Below are 15,297 nucleotides of genomic sequence, written 5' to 3'. Positions count from 1 at the left end.
AAAGGATCTCTTTGCTGCATCATAACAGAAAAAGCAATAGCCTGGCAGGAGAATGACTTGAGGGAAAGGAAGTAAAAGGAAGTAAAAGCCTCGTGGTGGATTGATGGCTCCTTTAGTGCAGTCTAAGGCTTCAGGAAAGACTGACTGGCTCAGGGCAGGATGAGGAAAAAGTCCTACTCGTGAGTGGCCCCTGTCTGCCCAAGACCCAAACTGGTTACACACAGGTATTAATCACACTGGGAATGTCTGTGTACACATAAAGAGTTATCTGGCTCTGGTTTCGTTTTCCTGACTTACTATTTACAGCCCAACAATCCACCATAAAGAGGTATAAGAAAGGAAAGGCTGAAAAATATCTGTCAAACCCACTCATTACATCAATTTTCTTATATCCACAGGAATGGCCTTTTTTTTAGCAGGGGGGTAAACCCTTTGTCTACATCATCACTGTCCTCTGCTATGCTGGCCATAGGTGGCAACAGTAAAGATGACATGAAAAGAAGTCACTGTGTTGCACTAGCAAGTGGGAAAAGTGCTGAGGTCTGCATCACCCTAAAGGTAATTATTTCACTGGTATTTCAGAGCAGAGCCTGCCTATATGAGAGGGAAACTGCAAGTCACCTGTGCTTAATATTTAAGTTCACATTAATTTATACACAGTGTGCTAAACCGTGCCCTCATTTACATGCACACTGCCCTACAGTGATTATGCAGGAGAAACTGAGTGGAGAATTTGATCTAGTGTGATTTCAAAAATAGCACCATGAAGTTAAATTGGTATAAATGCAGAGGGAGTAAATCCACAGAAGAACGTCATGTGTGGTATGAAACAGCAAGTTTTGGTGATGACACTGTCCATGAAAACCCAACACCTGGATGGGTCCCAGCCCAAATAACAAACTCTTCCAAGCATGCTCCTGTCCACCACATGTATGCAAAGCCACCAGCATCAAGAAAAGGCAGGATGCTCCTGGGCATCTAGAACCCTTGCAGGATAGCAAAGCTCTGGCTGAGGAGCAGAAAAGGGGGAAGAGAATATGCTGTTGAATCACCCTGCAGATAAGATAATTGTGGCTCAAATTCACAAGTGTAAGGTAAAAATTCACTACATGCATGAAACTAAAACTATTTTATTTCAGGAAAGCTGGCAGAGCAATTCAACAGCTTCCTGTGGCTTAGCTGCTATGACACAGTAGAAATAACCTTTCTTCTGTCTGCATCTTAGGAAGTATTGTGTTTCATTCTTGCTGAGTGACCTGCATTTCACAGGTCAGATGTAAAAATTAGCCAAGATTCAGTTCTCAGCATGCTGAGGGTTCATTAGAAAGGATGGCTGGTGCAGGATGTACCTGGCACCTGGTACTTATTTGTCCCTCCTTGTTCACAGAGCTGCCCAGTTCCCCGTGTGCCTGACCACTGGCCAAGAGGACATCCAGATCCAACACCTGCAGGAAGGGGAGCTCTTCCCTTCCCTTTGGGTCAGCCAAAGTGGTTCTCCCCTTGCCCTGCAGGCATGGAGCAGTGCAGAGAATGATCCTGCTCCATCTGGGACACAGTGTGCCAGCAGTACTGGGGAAGGAAAAGGTTCTGTTCCTAACTGTGACCCTTGCTTTGACTTGTGTCTATTGATGGCAGCAAGGGCAGCTGCTGCTGGAGCTGGCAGTGCCTGAAAAGCTCTGTGCATTCTGTTAATGACTGAGCACTGAGAACCATCAGCACTGTGACATCTCAGACTGTGACTGAGAAAAATCAGCATGAACCTCAGCATTAAATTTTTCTCTCTGTGTAGTATGCCCATTACAGCCTCATGTAAAACTAAGTCATTGAACTACCACCCTGGCTTAGCCATAAGAGTTTGAGTCTCATATGCAGCACTGGGACCCCATCACAGTGACAAGTGATGGTGCTTCAGAGAGTATTTCCTACAGGAGCTGTGTTCAAATTTCTGCAATTTCTACGTGGTTTCCAAATTGAAAATATTCTGGTGGTGGAATAATACTTCTTTTCCAATCTTTTGTTATTCCCAGGTGCTTAATTAAATTTTATGGGGACAAAATAACATGGTATTTTATGCACTGTTATGATGCGTGAGGTTTGTAAAATTTAATAAAAAATTGGTGAAAGGACCTTGAGACATTTAAATGTCTGGCAATATAGATGGAATTCATCCCATCTAACACCAGCCACCAAAATGGCACATGTCTAACCTAAGTGAGTCGTCTCGCATCCCAAAGGGGAGCTCAGCCCTGGCAGAGGGCAAGGCATCCCCCCTGCAAAAGGCACTGTTGGCCATTTCATGGAGGTTTCTGACTTTCCACTGACCCCAGGTGCAGCTGAGATCCATGGATTATATGAGACACATAAATTTTGGAGACCTAATTTTTGGGACATTGATTCAGCACTAGGATGAGAGTGGTACTGGAGTTACCTATACAATACTTGTCAAAGGCACATGTAACTAGTAGCTAAAGCTGCCTCCATGTATATTTTAGGCCCTTTTAAAGTTAAAATTTAAAGGGTTAGGAGTCAGTGACTTTTATTCTTCTCCTTGATCTTGATGCTTCTGAAATCAATAGAAGAGACACTTGGTGTTAAAAACATAAATGCCCAATCAATGCAAACTCCTGGATGCTGAAGTTTTTGTATAAGATCACTGTGGGAGCTTCAGGCAGGTAAACAAGTCACAAGGCAGCTTAGGTGTGTAAAATAACTACAGATCTCTTGAATTAGGTCCAACTCATCTCCTTTTTATATCAACATAGGGCCCCATAGGCCCAAGGCTGTGCTTATGCTTTTCCAGCATAAGCATTTTTCTGAATGCAAAAGCTCCGTCTGACCAGAATGTCATGGATATAATTTCTGAAGCTTTCTGAGATCCCTGGGTTTAATGCAGTGCATAAATGTGAATGCTACTATTGAAGCTGCTGCACTACTAAAAGTAGAACTTCAGTGACACAGAAATAGATGTTTGATAATTATTTTATATGATGGATCAGTTAACGATTCTCCTGTGAGTAGCCAACAGCCTAAATTTGCTACAGCCCCGTCTTTACATTTGGGGCTCGCTCTCTTCCTCACCTTTCCTGGAATGCCAGCTATGATGAGTAAGCTATTTTCAGTTTCTTATTAGGGAGCTGCCTTTGGACCAGTTCCTACACTACTTAGCATTTTGCCTGAGTAGCAAATTCAGGATCTGGCCCTAGGAAACCTGTTCTCTTGGCACATTCTCTTGGCCAATTCCTTGTCAGTGTAGCTGCCTCTAGTATCTGCTATGTGCTGTCTGCAGTGGCCTGTGCAGGCACCTCGAGGAAGATAGAGTTGTTGTGACACTTGTCTCACAAAAGAGCCTCTCCAGTTTTTCACTTTGAAGGTCCACTAAAAGGTGTGTCTATGATGACACATCTGCTCTGGTATTTTTTTTTCTTCTTTCTCATATTAAAAAGTGCCGTGATAAGTTCTTGTCGCTGTGCCAGGACGTCACTCGATACGTGTAGAGGAGAAACAGTTTAAAGCTACTTGACTAACAGCTTCCTCTGTCAAATATGACATTAGAGTTATGATTGTCTCTTTTTTATCTCTTCACTTTGATGACAGGCTTATCTGAGGTAGTGAGACAAAGAGCTGAGTTGATTCAGCCTACAATGCTGTGCAGGTGAGAGTTTTGAGATCAAGTACAGCTGTTCGAAGGGCAAGTCCTAGTGCTGAATGACAGCTGCTTTCATCAGAAGCATGGCTTGTTTTTTCTTTCTTTCTTTCTTTTTTTTCTTTTTCTTTTTTTTTTTTTTTTTTTTTGACAATGCCAAGAAATTCAACTGAAGCTTAAGGAATGTACAAGCTTAAATATCAAAATGTGACTGCTTGTGTAATAATGTCAGTCTCAGCTACTGGCTCCTTTTGATATTCTTAGATCAGATCAGATGCTCTTAGAAAATCAAATGTGTTGTTGCTGATTCTGGTCAGGAGTAAATCTGTTTACCAAACTTCTGTGCGTGGATCTGACTGTACAGGATATCACACCTAGTGCAATACTGCTTGGAATATTAACATTCATGATTTGTTGCTAGGAAAGGGCTGCAGCTTGCTCAGTTTTCTGCTTCTCAATCAGCACTTCCCATGATCACACTTTTTGCCTTTTTTTTGCAGAGCAAGGGGAGATTCTATCCCTTCTCCTTGCCTTTCCCTGCCACCTGACCTCTCAAAACCAATTGTTAATGATTTGATAAGTTTATTAGCTCACTCTTCAAAAGCCCTCAGATAGTTTACATTATTGGGACTTTCGATGTGTGGCTATTTTGAATTTCCCAGAACACTCCCATATGGAGATGTAGCAGGAGATTTTGCAAAAAAAGTGCTCAGCCTTTATTGCATGAACAAAATCTCCCATGTAAGCAAGCAAAGAGGTATGTGCTTATCTAAGTATTTATCTACGCCTGCAGGTATTTGAAGTTTGTGAAGGAGTGCAGGGTTTGTACATGCACTGGTTGGACCATACATACATGTTATTAAAAGCTGGATATACCTAGAGCTCTCTCTCACTCTGCCTATGCAGGAAGGACTACACTTATTTTTAAACCTTGGGTCTTCTTGTGTTCCTTGAACAGAACAACCTGATTTTTTTTCCCTACTCTTCCCTTTCTACTTATCTGCTATGTCACAAATATTTTATCTTCCAAAACTGTCAGGCACATGAACACATTCATTCTTTTTACTGTTTCCTCTTGCTTTTCCTCAAAGACCATTCAAGAAATCTTCCTAAATGTTGTGGTTTTAAACCGGTAACTAAAAAAATTACTTATTTCTTGCTGTGAGATATGGATTAGAACAAGAGCAAAACTAAACTGACACCAAAACTGACAGATCCTGGCCATGGGACATTGGAAAGTCTTGAGGATACAGACACTATATTTTTTTCTATAATGAGCATGTCAGCCAGGTCTCTGTAGAAGTATCTGTCCAAAATGGTTTCCTTACCAAGAGACATTGCTTTTTCTGCCATGAAATGTGTAAGAGCCCAGGAGTTTATCTTAGGTGAAAACAATAATTCATGTCAGCCAGTAAAGACACAGGAAATAAGAAGAGTATTTGTAGCCACTACAGTATTACAGTATATGGTACTTTTGCAGGTATTGATTGATATTCACAGAAACCTAGAGAGACAATATTCTATTAATACAAAATCGACTTATTAATCTCTATTAATATTAAAACAGAACTGAAAGAGTCATGTGAAGAAAACCAGGAAAGTCAGAGGTCTTGTACATGCTGTAGCAATGTCTAATGTTTATACCAATACCTCTGCACAAGAAGAAAAAAAAATGCTGGTGATTCTCATATATGCATTATAACTTATTATATTTTACTGTAACAAACTTATGGACTGATACACTCCAGGAAGAGACTTCTAGCTGTGAAATTATCTCTCTGTGTTAGGAACTTGCTCTTACCCAGATCCCATCACTGAAGTCATGTAAAGGGAAATCCTACAATCCATGGGATCCTGTTCTCACACTCAAGGCCACCAATGCCATTATGCCATATCTTCCACCTCATGCAAGGGTACAGAATGTAAAGAGATATAGGAAAAAAGAAGTATGTGTCTCATTTCAAAACCCCTTGCAGCAAAGCTAATTTTATTTTATTTTAAATAGGAATCTGGGTGAACAGCCACCTCGTAATACTGCAGCAGTGCAGGCTTGCACAGGGGTTAGGAGTCCAGCATTGCAGAAAACCAACACCATTTTAGTGCCATTGAAATCTGAGGTACTGGGTACCTAGATGCTTTTGAAAATCTCAGTATGCCTTAATTTGCCCTTCTTGACATCTAAATATCTTTAAAAAATATGGCCACTTATCTTCCAACAGAGTCTTCAAAATGTTAGATCCTTTCATTATTAGTATATGAGTGGTAGCTAGTTGTTACTGAGAAGCTTTTCACTGTGGCCAAACCCAACAATAACAAGCAATAAAAATCTAATAATCCAAGCGATCGACTGCGTATTGAATAATTCTTCTGAGAGCAGAGTGCAAATAGCACAATTCTGTGCATACTAAAGAGAGTGAAAGATTAAAAACCTAAATGAACACAGAAAATGTCTGTCACGTCAGATACATCAACTCTGTCAGTCCAATACATGCACTTAATTAAAATGGTTCAACCATCTGTCCAAGAGGGTGCATGGGAAAACTTTAATTGATTGTCTCAGTTTTTTCCAAGCGATCAGGAAATAGGGCTAAAGCTAGCTCTCCTGGAATGGATTTAAGAATTATAAAACTGACAGTTGGGGAATTTTCTGCTTTAGCTATTTTAAGCCTCTCTTGTTTCTCCACACAACTTTGACAGAATTGGACAATTCAAAGTATGGGTGCATCTGAAGTACCAAGAAGGTGAATGACATCCCTGGGTGACAGCCAGGCCTTGTGCCTGAGGGGTGATGTGCTGTGAAGAAGGGTAGGTGCTTTCCTGCCCTCCCTGGAGGGCACTGCAGAGGAAAAAAGGCAGCTTTCCCTTTCCACTGAGGCTCTCCAGGAGCTCAGTGAATGGAAACAGCTGAGAGGACATGCAGGATCCCTCACAGCTTTATTCACCTCACCCACCTCTTGATCGAGTCTTTGCTCCAGACAAAGATGCAGTCAGAGTGGTGTTTGCCTGGGTGTAGCTGCCTGACCTGGAGTTGTGCCTGAGGTGGTGGATCCTGGTATGACATTCAGCTCATTTTACTTCACCTGCCTAAAAGAGATGGTCACCTTATGAAATCAGTAAAAAGCCCCTCTAGAAGGTGGGTGAAGCTTTCTGCAGCTGGTGCTGCTGAAGGCCTCCAGAAAGCCATTAAGTCCCTATAACTCTTTTCCCCAGAAGACAATTTGTAATGTGCCACTGAAGACAAGTGACCTCCATTCATGCTCATCCTCACAGCCATTGGCTTTCCCAAAACAGACCCCTCCTGATTATTTTTACATAAATTCAGTCTTTGGGTTACAATCTAAGGTGGCTAGTTTATCTTCTCTTTTGCAGCACCCACTGCCCTCTCCCATTCACTAATCCCCAAAAGATGTTCTATCAGCCATCCCCATAGAAACATCCTAAAGGACAGTTTGACCAGCCTCAAAGGGGGAAATAGATACATACTATTCATATGGAAACTTCTGCACAAGACTGAAAAAAACCAAAACTGTGGATATTCTCTTGCCCCTGAGCGAATGTTTGCCAGGTGGCCCAGGTCCTTCCAGCTGGTACTGCATTGTCATTCACCAGCCTCTGAAATAACAGCCTCCACTGAAGAGGGGAAGAAAAGCTCCAGAGAGCAACCACAGAAGCAGGGATAGCTGGAGCAACCCCTTTTGTAATCATCCCCTTAGGCTCTTCAAAACCGGGATGGCAGGAGCTTACCCAGGGTCCTCTCACCAGCCCCTGTGCTGTTATCATGGCTGTCTACTCTCTCCAAGACACACTGACTCCAGCAGTGTTTCATATTCCTTGTTGTGGGAAGAGGTTTGTGCCTCCTCATTGCTTCACTACCAGCTAGAGGAGATGGCTGAGCAAGCCGAGCAGTGGTGGGAGCAAAACGAGTACTCCTTCTGCCTGCTCCGTAGCCTCAGGAAAGAGCAGGGATGGGGCACACCCTGCTCGAGCAGGGTGGGTGGGAATGGAGCTTCAGAAGATTGCCTCTATCCCTTCAGACCACTAACAGCCTTCAGTCCACTCAGGTGTTTGCAAAGCGGACAGACCCCAGGCACCTTTGGTATCTTTCTGTGAGCTGCAGGCAGCCACAGCAGCTGGTGAACATGTGTGTTTTGGTCTGCTGGTGGGAGATAAGTGTGTGGGGGGTTGAAATGCACACCAATGCTCCCCAGTGCCCTGGCAATCCAGCTCTCTCTGTGGCTGTCTGGTTCAAGACCTCAGGTCCATGAAGAACTTTGAAATGTTTGTTATGTGTGTGCAGGGAGGTCGGTGACTGGGGAATGGCTGTCAGGTGACCAACAACATGCTGAAAACAACCAGTGATCAGAGCACTTTCAGAAGTGTTCCTGTCTTGTGGGGTATAGCAGTGTTTTCTACAAGCCTGTCCCAGTCTAGCTACAAAAGTTCTGCAAAAATGGGGGGAGACAGCAGTCAGATGGAAAGTCTGTGGGAAGGCTCATGAACTGGACATTCTGCTGGGCTTGCTTCCCTGCTGCATCAAGTAATGTCCTTTGAAGTTGTTAACCTGCCCTTGGTCCTGTCTCCAGCCTCCCGACACATTCTCTCCTCTTTTCCCACCATCTGCCTGTTTTCCATCTCACTCCTGAGCTGCTATGTGCCATGAGCACAGACCTGCCCTGTCCTATATAACCAAACTGTGGCTAGCACTGCCATAACCTGAGACTAATGCCATGTATGTGTGTTTTGGCAGTGCCCATGCTCTACATCTGACTTCCCACTCTACACCTTTCTCATCTGGGACTCCATGAACAAACCCCACTGTCATCCTGCCCTGGCTCTCTCTACTCTTGCTGTTCATGGCACCCAAGGGCAAGATGTGCTCTCACCCAGAGAGCCAGTTTGGGAACAGATTGGACATTTTGTCTATGTTTGAAAAGTGGGAAACTTCCACTCCTGAACATCATCCCCTGTGCCTGTTGCACTGTCCCAGGAGCTCCCAGTGACAGTACAGTTCCTCAGAATTGTTTTTCAACTTGGTACCCTTTTCCCAGAGGGGTCATACTATTTATTTGTGTTCACTGAGGCAATGCCTTATATTCCAGCCACATGAAGCTGGATGTTATATTATCCTAAACTAACTTTCTCATTAAATTTCAGGAATACAATTATGTGATTTGTTTGGAGGCTCCTGTTTCCATTCGCAGAAGCTACTGTTTGTTGAAATGTACACTGTCTTATGATACCTCATTTTTCCAATTAAAAATTGATTGTCACCATCCCAGTCTTCTGGTGTGCTGATGTAGTAGTTAAGATCTCTGGGTAGACTGGGGAGAGTTTACAGGAAGACATATCATCCTTAATATTTAAAACACACTTTAAGAGGAATGACTAATTGTGTGGGAATAATGTCATCGCTATGTTTGCATTATAGCTCTATGATCAAAGACAGACTTCTAAGATATAATCTAAGCTCACTTAAATCCTAATGAGAAATTACATGGGAATGTTGGTATTTCAACTATCCACAAGAGTAGCTGAGCTCAATTATCCAGATGTCATAAGGGATTTGTTTGGATAATTGAGACTTCTGACCATTGAGACAATGTTCATTGTAAGTAATAGGCATGAAGGGATAAATCTCTATTTTGAGAAAGAGGGAATTGTACACAGCTACAGCTTTGAATAACCAAGTTGTGCTGTAAACCCAGTTTGGATTCCCATGGATCCATGTGGTTAATAAATAAGTAACAAGGCGGGCCTGGAACTCCTCTAAAGCATTCGTCAATTGGTTTGTAAACACGATCAAGTTAGTACAGAGATAAATGGCTCCACCTGTTACCCAGCCCTGCAAAATTTATCAAGGTGAGATTAAAATCTCTTTGCCTATCCTTATGATGAAGTTCATAATTATGAAAAAATGTATCATATATTACTCGCAAGTCAAAACAAATACTATTCCTTAGATTAGTGGACCTGCACAATTACACAAGTCTGCCTAATACTTTCTCCTTGAACTAATTATTAGGGTGAGAAAATGTACTAAATTCTTTAAAAGGGTGAAGCCTTTTTACACTTGCTAAAGACATCTGTGTCTTTCTGGGTCTCTTTGAGCCAATGTAGCTGTTGGGGCCAGCTGCACAAGATTCACCCCAAGCTCCTATGGTTTCAGAGTCATCCCAAGACAATAGAAAGTATGGAGATGAGAGCAGAGATATGGGCAAAGAGCTCACTGTGTTTCTATCTGAAGAGTGTGAAAATAGGTCAAGTAGGTTTGTTTGTCTGTTAATGAAGTCTGTCAGAGCTTTCCCATCTCTTTTTTAGGAGGAGGCTGTTCTTGTAACACCTAATAGCATCTGACTGGCTGAGAGAATAAAGCAAGTGCTGAAATCTTTTTTAAGAGCACCTTTTGAGATCACATCTCTCACTGAATGTTGGTAAAGGTTGTGTTCAGAATTCACCTCAATTTCTGAAGACTGTTTCAATTAATAAAGATTTTAATAAGCCAACAGCGTAGAGAATGCACAAAACAACAACAACCCAAAACACAGAAAAAGGAAACACATCTTGCTGCCACTTTAAATTTATGACAGTTCTGTATCTTGTGTACTGCATGAACTTCTGATAGCTCCCTGTCTAAGGTAATAAGAAAAGGAATAAGAGTTACTGGAGCCATCAAAGAGCTTTCATATTAGCAGAGGCTGAATAGACAAGGTTCCTTTAATTTGGACAAGAGAAGATATGTGATAAGAGATCTAAACACACATGAATGCTGTGAAGAAGAGAAAAAGGAAATGATGAATCACAATTTTCATAATGGCAGCAGGTTCAACATTGTAAAAGGGTGATATTTTTTTTTGCACAATAGAACCATAGTGACCTGTTGCTACAGTATGTGGTGAAGCATGGAAATACAATAGGTTCAAAAAGGCTAGAAAAATTCCAAATGAGTCAAAATGGAGAGTGGTGGCCATTAAAACTGATGATCCATGTGCAAATCTGGTTAATGGAAACCTTTATTTACTGATTGCCAGAACTGGAGATCAGATGACATGGAAGCACTATGTTTTATTATTTTTCTTAGGCTCTTTCCTAGGGATCTAGGCAGGCCAGGATATAGGCAGAAGAGTTGTTAATCTGTTAGTCTCAATTTGGCTGCTGCTTGGAGGGAAGACTGCCTTCATGGAAAGCAGGATGGGCAGTTCTGTCGGGTTTGGGGCCCAGAAATGTTCCCTCTCCAGCTGAATTTGCTAGAGTAGGTGTTGACAGAGTTGCTGTCCTTACACAACTGACCAGAAGGGAAATTTCTGTAATACTGAGTGAAGGAAAACTCTGAGTGGGACCTTCTGCAGGCTTCTTTGTGAAGTAGGAGGCTTTCAGTGTGAAGTAGAAGATGTTATTGAAAAGTAAGTTCAGGGATTTTAACCTATGGAAAGTGACCTCTGAATCCCTAAGAAATGCCTAGATATGAGGCAAAATTAATGACATATGGGTGCCTCCTGAGGAAGGTGGCAACAAAGGGTTATTTAGCATTTGTGCGCTTTTTTTTTCCACGAAAGGTAGGAAACTACCTGAACATATATTTTAAGTTCTTACTTGAATCAGTTTGAATTCATAATTAAAATCACAGCTGACCAACCATGGATTTATCTGGCTTCCTATATAAGGTTCAGAAATTACCATGGGCAGTTTATGGCACAGTGCCAGTGCCACATTCTAAATAAACTGGAAGAATCTGGTTTTGCATTATGTACCACTCTACTATTAAGAAGATGGGCAGACATGTTAGACAGGACTTGTTCCCACTTGATTGATCTTGGCTCTATAGTATTTTGGAAGCTAAGTACTTTGACCTTTATCCCATTGCTGCTTGGTGTGATGTAATACTAGAGCTCCTAAGTGCATTTCTTGTCAGAAGCATCTTAAATCATGCAGAATTTAATTGAGCTATTAAAAAATAAAGTTTCTTCTCTTCCTTAGTCTATTTTCCACCCTTGGTGACTGAAGTCCACTAGTAGAAGTCAATCATATTAAGGAGTGATTGACTTCTTTCCTTGGTTTGCCTCGTGAAACCATTGCCCACCTTTTCTTGGTGTGCTTCTCGGGGCTCTGATCAGCCAGGCTGCATCACAGCAACACACTAGAGGCATTATTTGAATTTCTAGGGTCATATCTGGCACTATATGACTCTACAGTGTTACTAGAGACTAACAAAGTCTAGCAAGGAAGAGGGGAATGGCTGGGAATTCAGTGTCCCACTGGTGGGCTCTGTTGTTTGACTCACTTTCAGTCCTTCAGTTTTCATGTTGTTTTTCTTCTAAGGTAACCACACTGTAGATGTCATTCACATGCAACATCACATTCACTTTTCATGAGGGACCATGGGGGAGTGAAGCAGATCACATGCAATGGCACTTTGCTTGAGAATTGGTATCTTCAGTGTCATCTGCACTGAAGAGACTGGTGAGGCAGAGCTGCCAGTTTGGCAGAGAATGGATACTTTTCCAGTCACCTGAGAGGGACAGACACAATTCTGAGTTGTATATTTAGTCTAGATGGTCTAAGCTAAACCTCTATTTCTGTCTGGGATCTGAATAGGGCATGATATCACCTTTTCAGTTTATGATTTGTGTTGTATCTTAACTCACCTGACTTGCTTTCAAAATAATTCTCTTCATGCCAGATTTGTCCCTTGTCTGTTCTAGTCCATGGGTCATAGTGGAGGATATGCATCACCCTGGAGATGGCATCAGTTTCTGCTCTGGGGTCAGGAAGAGGCTCATCAGCAGAAGGCACCTGATACTATTAAAGCCTTCAGTTGTCATGGCTACCTTCCTTCTGCCTCACTCATGGAATTGCCTTGGGAGATTTAATGGAGAAGACACTGGAAATCTTGCATTGCTGCAACTTCTTTTTGACAGACTGTGAGATCCTTGGGTTTCTGTATCTTCCCTGAAAAGTATTTTCATCCTTAGGTTCCCATCTGAATCAGTCCAAAACAAGAAGCAAAGGGTGAGACTTGGCTGAAAGAAAAGCTGTGGAAAGAGAAGGGAAATTTAGTAAAAGGCAGAGAAAAGTCGGTGGAAACAGAAATACATCACAAAAGAAGAGGCAATGATGAGAATCAGGATATAACACAGGTTGCAAGAGAGAAAATGGGGAGCAGGTTGAGAGGAGAGCGAGAGATCAGAAAGAAGTGAAAACTAGATCTACATTTCCATCTCTGCCAGGCTGTAGCACATAATCTAGGAAGAATTAGAATTTCAGTACTGTACAGCAAAGATCTCCAAAGATCTCTTCTCCAGTGCTGCAGGAATTGTCTCCCATTTGTCCCTAGATCCCTCTCACCCACTGACAATCACATCTGAAAGACAGTGAGATCACTGCACTTTTGCTTGTTAAGCTGATAAAGAAGGAACCTGGTGCCCTGAATGGCTTCAGTCTGAGCCCATGAGCCACTCACCAGGGTTAAGCACAGAGGGCAGGAGAATTGCTCCCAAGTGTGCTGTCCCCAAAGATGGGCACACTGAATGATTTCATGCACGTGGAAGAACTCTCTGCCTGGCATTCCTGTACAGGAACCTGAGAAGGAAAGCAAAACAAGGGGCATTTAATGCAGAGCACCTAATGTGTCAGACATTTATCACCTAGCCTAATATAATACATTCCTATACCTTTATCAAAATGCTTGTGATGCATTTTAGGACTCAATAATGAGAAAAACACTATGGGTGTTCCTACTCACTGATAGGTTTTAACAGGTTATGTGGGTTACATTAGTGTAATTCAGTAGTAATGTGTTACAGATTCATCTCTTTGTAGCATAGGATTTGGAATTCTTCATTTGGAGGTCATGTAGTTCTGCAGTAAACATCTGTGGTTCTCATTTTCAGTCACTAAAGCAGATATTATTGCTGCCTTTATTGTGGGTGCTGGCCAAAGCTTAGACTTCTACTTGCTTGAAATAAACTTTGGGGTTCCTCTTTCTCCAGCAAAATCACTCAAAATATAGGAATCCTTAAACTGAAAGTTTAATCCCAGTCAGTACAGATCATCTCTCAATCCTTCCCACTGGCTGACTCCAGCCTGATTGCCCACTGTCTTTGCAAATTATTACCTTGGAATAAGGAAGCCTTAAACATATTTTCCTCCTGTAAGACAAACATTGCCATTTTAAACATTGCTGTAAAAGTGGCAGGATGCTGATACACTGAAATGTTTGCAATAGGTTTTTTTTGCAATTAATTTTTGGGGGGTTAAAGAAAGATCCTCCATTGTGCATTTAATTCACCTGCATTCCATCACTGAACAGAAAGTGCCTCTGAGTGCTCAGGATTAATAAAGAGCATGCAGCCCTATTTTTAGACCTGATTTTGTTGCTTGTTTCCTAGGCGTGTTCTGTGATTGAATGATCTTTTATTTATTTTTTTATTAGGATATTAATTAACAACCATTTATTTTTTTGAGATTCATTTCCTCCTCAGACACAAACACTGTCTGCTCCCTTTTTCTCTTAATGTATGAACCATTTGCTACATGCTTACAAAATGATATCAAGTGTAAATCTAGTCCTGATAAGCAACCTTGACAAGGAAATTACTTAGCATTCAGTGTTCATAGGAAGGGAGGGTGGGAGAAAAAGAGAGAGAAGGAAAGGGAGAGAAAGGATAAGATCTCAAATGAAATCAGCACAATGTGTTCCTTTAGGATTGGTTCTAGAGTGGATAAGATTTCTATTCCTTCATAAAAAGGTCAAAGAGTCTCGGCATCAAAACTGTATTTACCAAAGTTTGCTGTCATTTGGTGAATTGATCACACACACAGTAAACAAACCTTTGTAAATATGAAATCAGATTAGCATTTTCAGCTTTCTCAAATGCAGCATTCTCTATAAAATGGTTGGGCATTTTTCTTAGACATTTAAATCCTTTGCAAATAGTTACAGCAAATATATGAATCAGAAAAATGCACTTTCAACTGCAGTGACCACTCCTTTCTGTATCTCCTTTTATTTGAAAATAGGCAAACACAGGACTGGGTTATTTCTATTTGCTTTTTCTGTTGAATGTTTTTAATGGTTTGTACTGACAGAGGAAAAAAAATGATGTTTAGTTAAAGTTGATACAACCCACAAGTGGACATGTCAAAACAAGCTATAGAAAGTTACTTTTGATGTGTTTTATTGAGATATCTATGGTACTTTCCAATTGCTTTATGCCAAAAAAGGTAGCTCTACTCAAAAATTATTTCTTTTGAAAACCACAAATACAACTTGTCAGCCTTTTAAATGTGCTCCAGTATATTTAAAGAGATCCTTCTAAAACTATCAATTGTCTGCTGCTGAGGGGAAAAAAAAGGCAAATAATACAATAAAATCATGTCAAAAATCTTTACATTAAATACTTGATTTCATTCAGATGGTGATATTAGGTCACTGTTGTGTACATACATCTGTTTTTGTCTTTGGTAGCTGCATGTGCAGGAGTTAAAAGGTAGCAGTGCAGAAAAGCAAGTTATTATCTCAGTGACTGCAAGTGCTCTGAGCCAAAGCTACAGAATATTTGATGACACTCAGATGTCCTTTCTATTTTAGGATTCTTCCTCTTACTGCAGAGAAGTAATCCAACCTGAAATTTTCCAGGATTTTCTGTTTCTTCCTG

The 15,297-nt window shown here is 41.3% G+C and overlaps 2 long non-coding RNA genes across 2 annotated transcripts; both read left to right on the top strand.

Moving 5' to 3' along the window:
* Positions 1 to 398: 398 nt before the first annotated feature.
* On the top strand, positions 399 to 2,126 carry LOC147655992 (uncharacterized). Its single transcript, XR_015280792.1, has 2 exons — positions 399 to 558; positions 1,388 to 2,126. It is a non-coding gene; the product is annotated as an uncharacterized LOC147655992 (long non-coding RNA).
* Positions 2,127 to 9,438: 7,312 nt separating this feature from the next.
* Positions 9,439 to 15,037, top strand: LOC147655991 (uncharacterized). The gene is made up of 2 exons (XR_015279717.1): positions 9,439 to 9,502; positions 12,321 to 15,037. It is a non-coding gene; the product is annotated as an uncharacterized LOC147655991 (long non-coding RNA).
* The last annotated feature ends 260 nt before the right edge of the window (positions 15,038 to 15,297 follow it).

This window comes from Cyanistes caeruleus, chromosome 1, assembly GCF_971803275.1.
Source record: "Cyanistes caeruleus chromosome 1, bCyaCae1.hap1.1, whole genome shotgun sequence".
Lineage (NCBI taxonomy): Eukaryota > Metazoa > Chordata > Aves > Passeriformes > Paridae > Cyanistes > Cyanistes caeruleus.
Note: the sequence above shows the minus strand (reverse complement) of the source record. Positions and strands in the feature narration are given on the sequence as shown.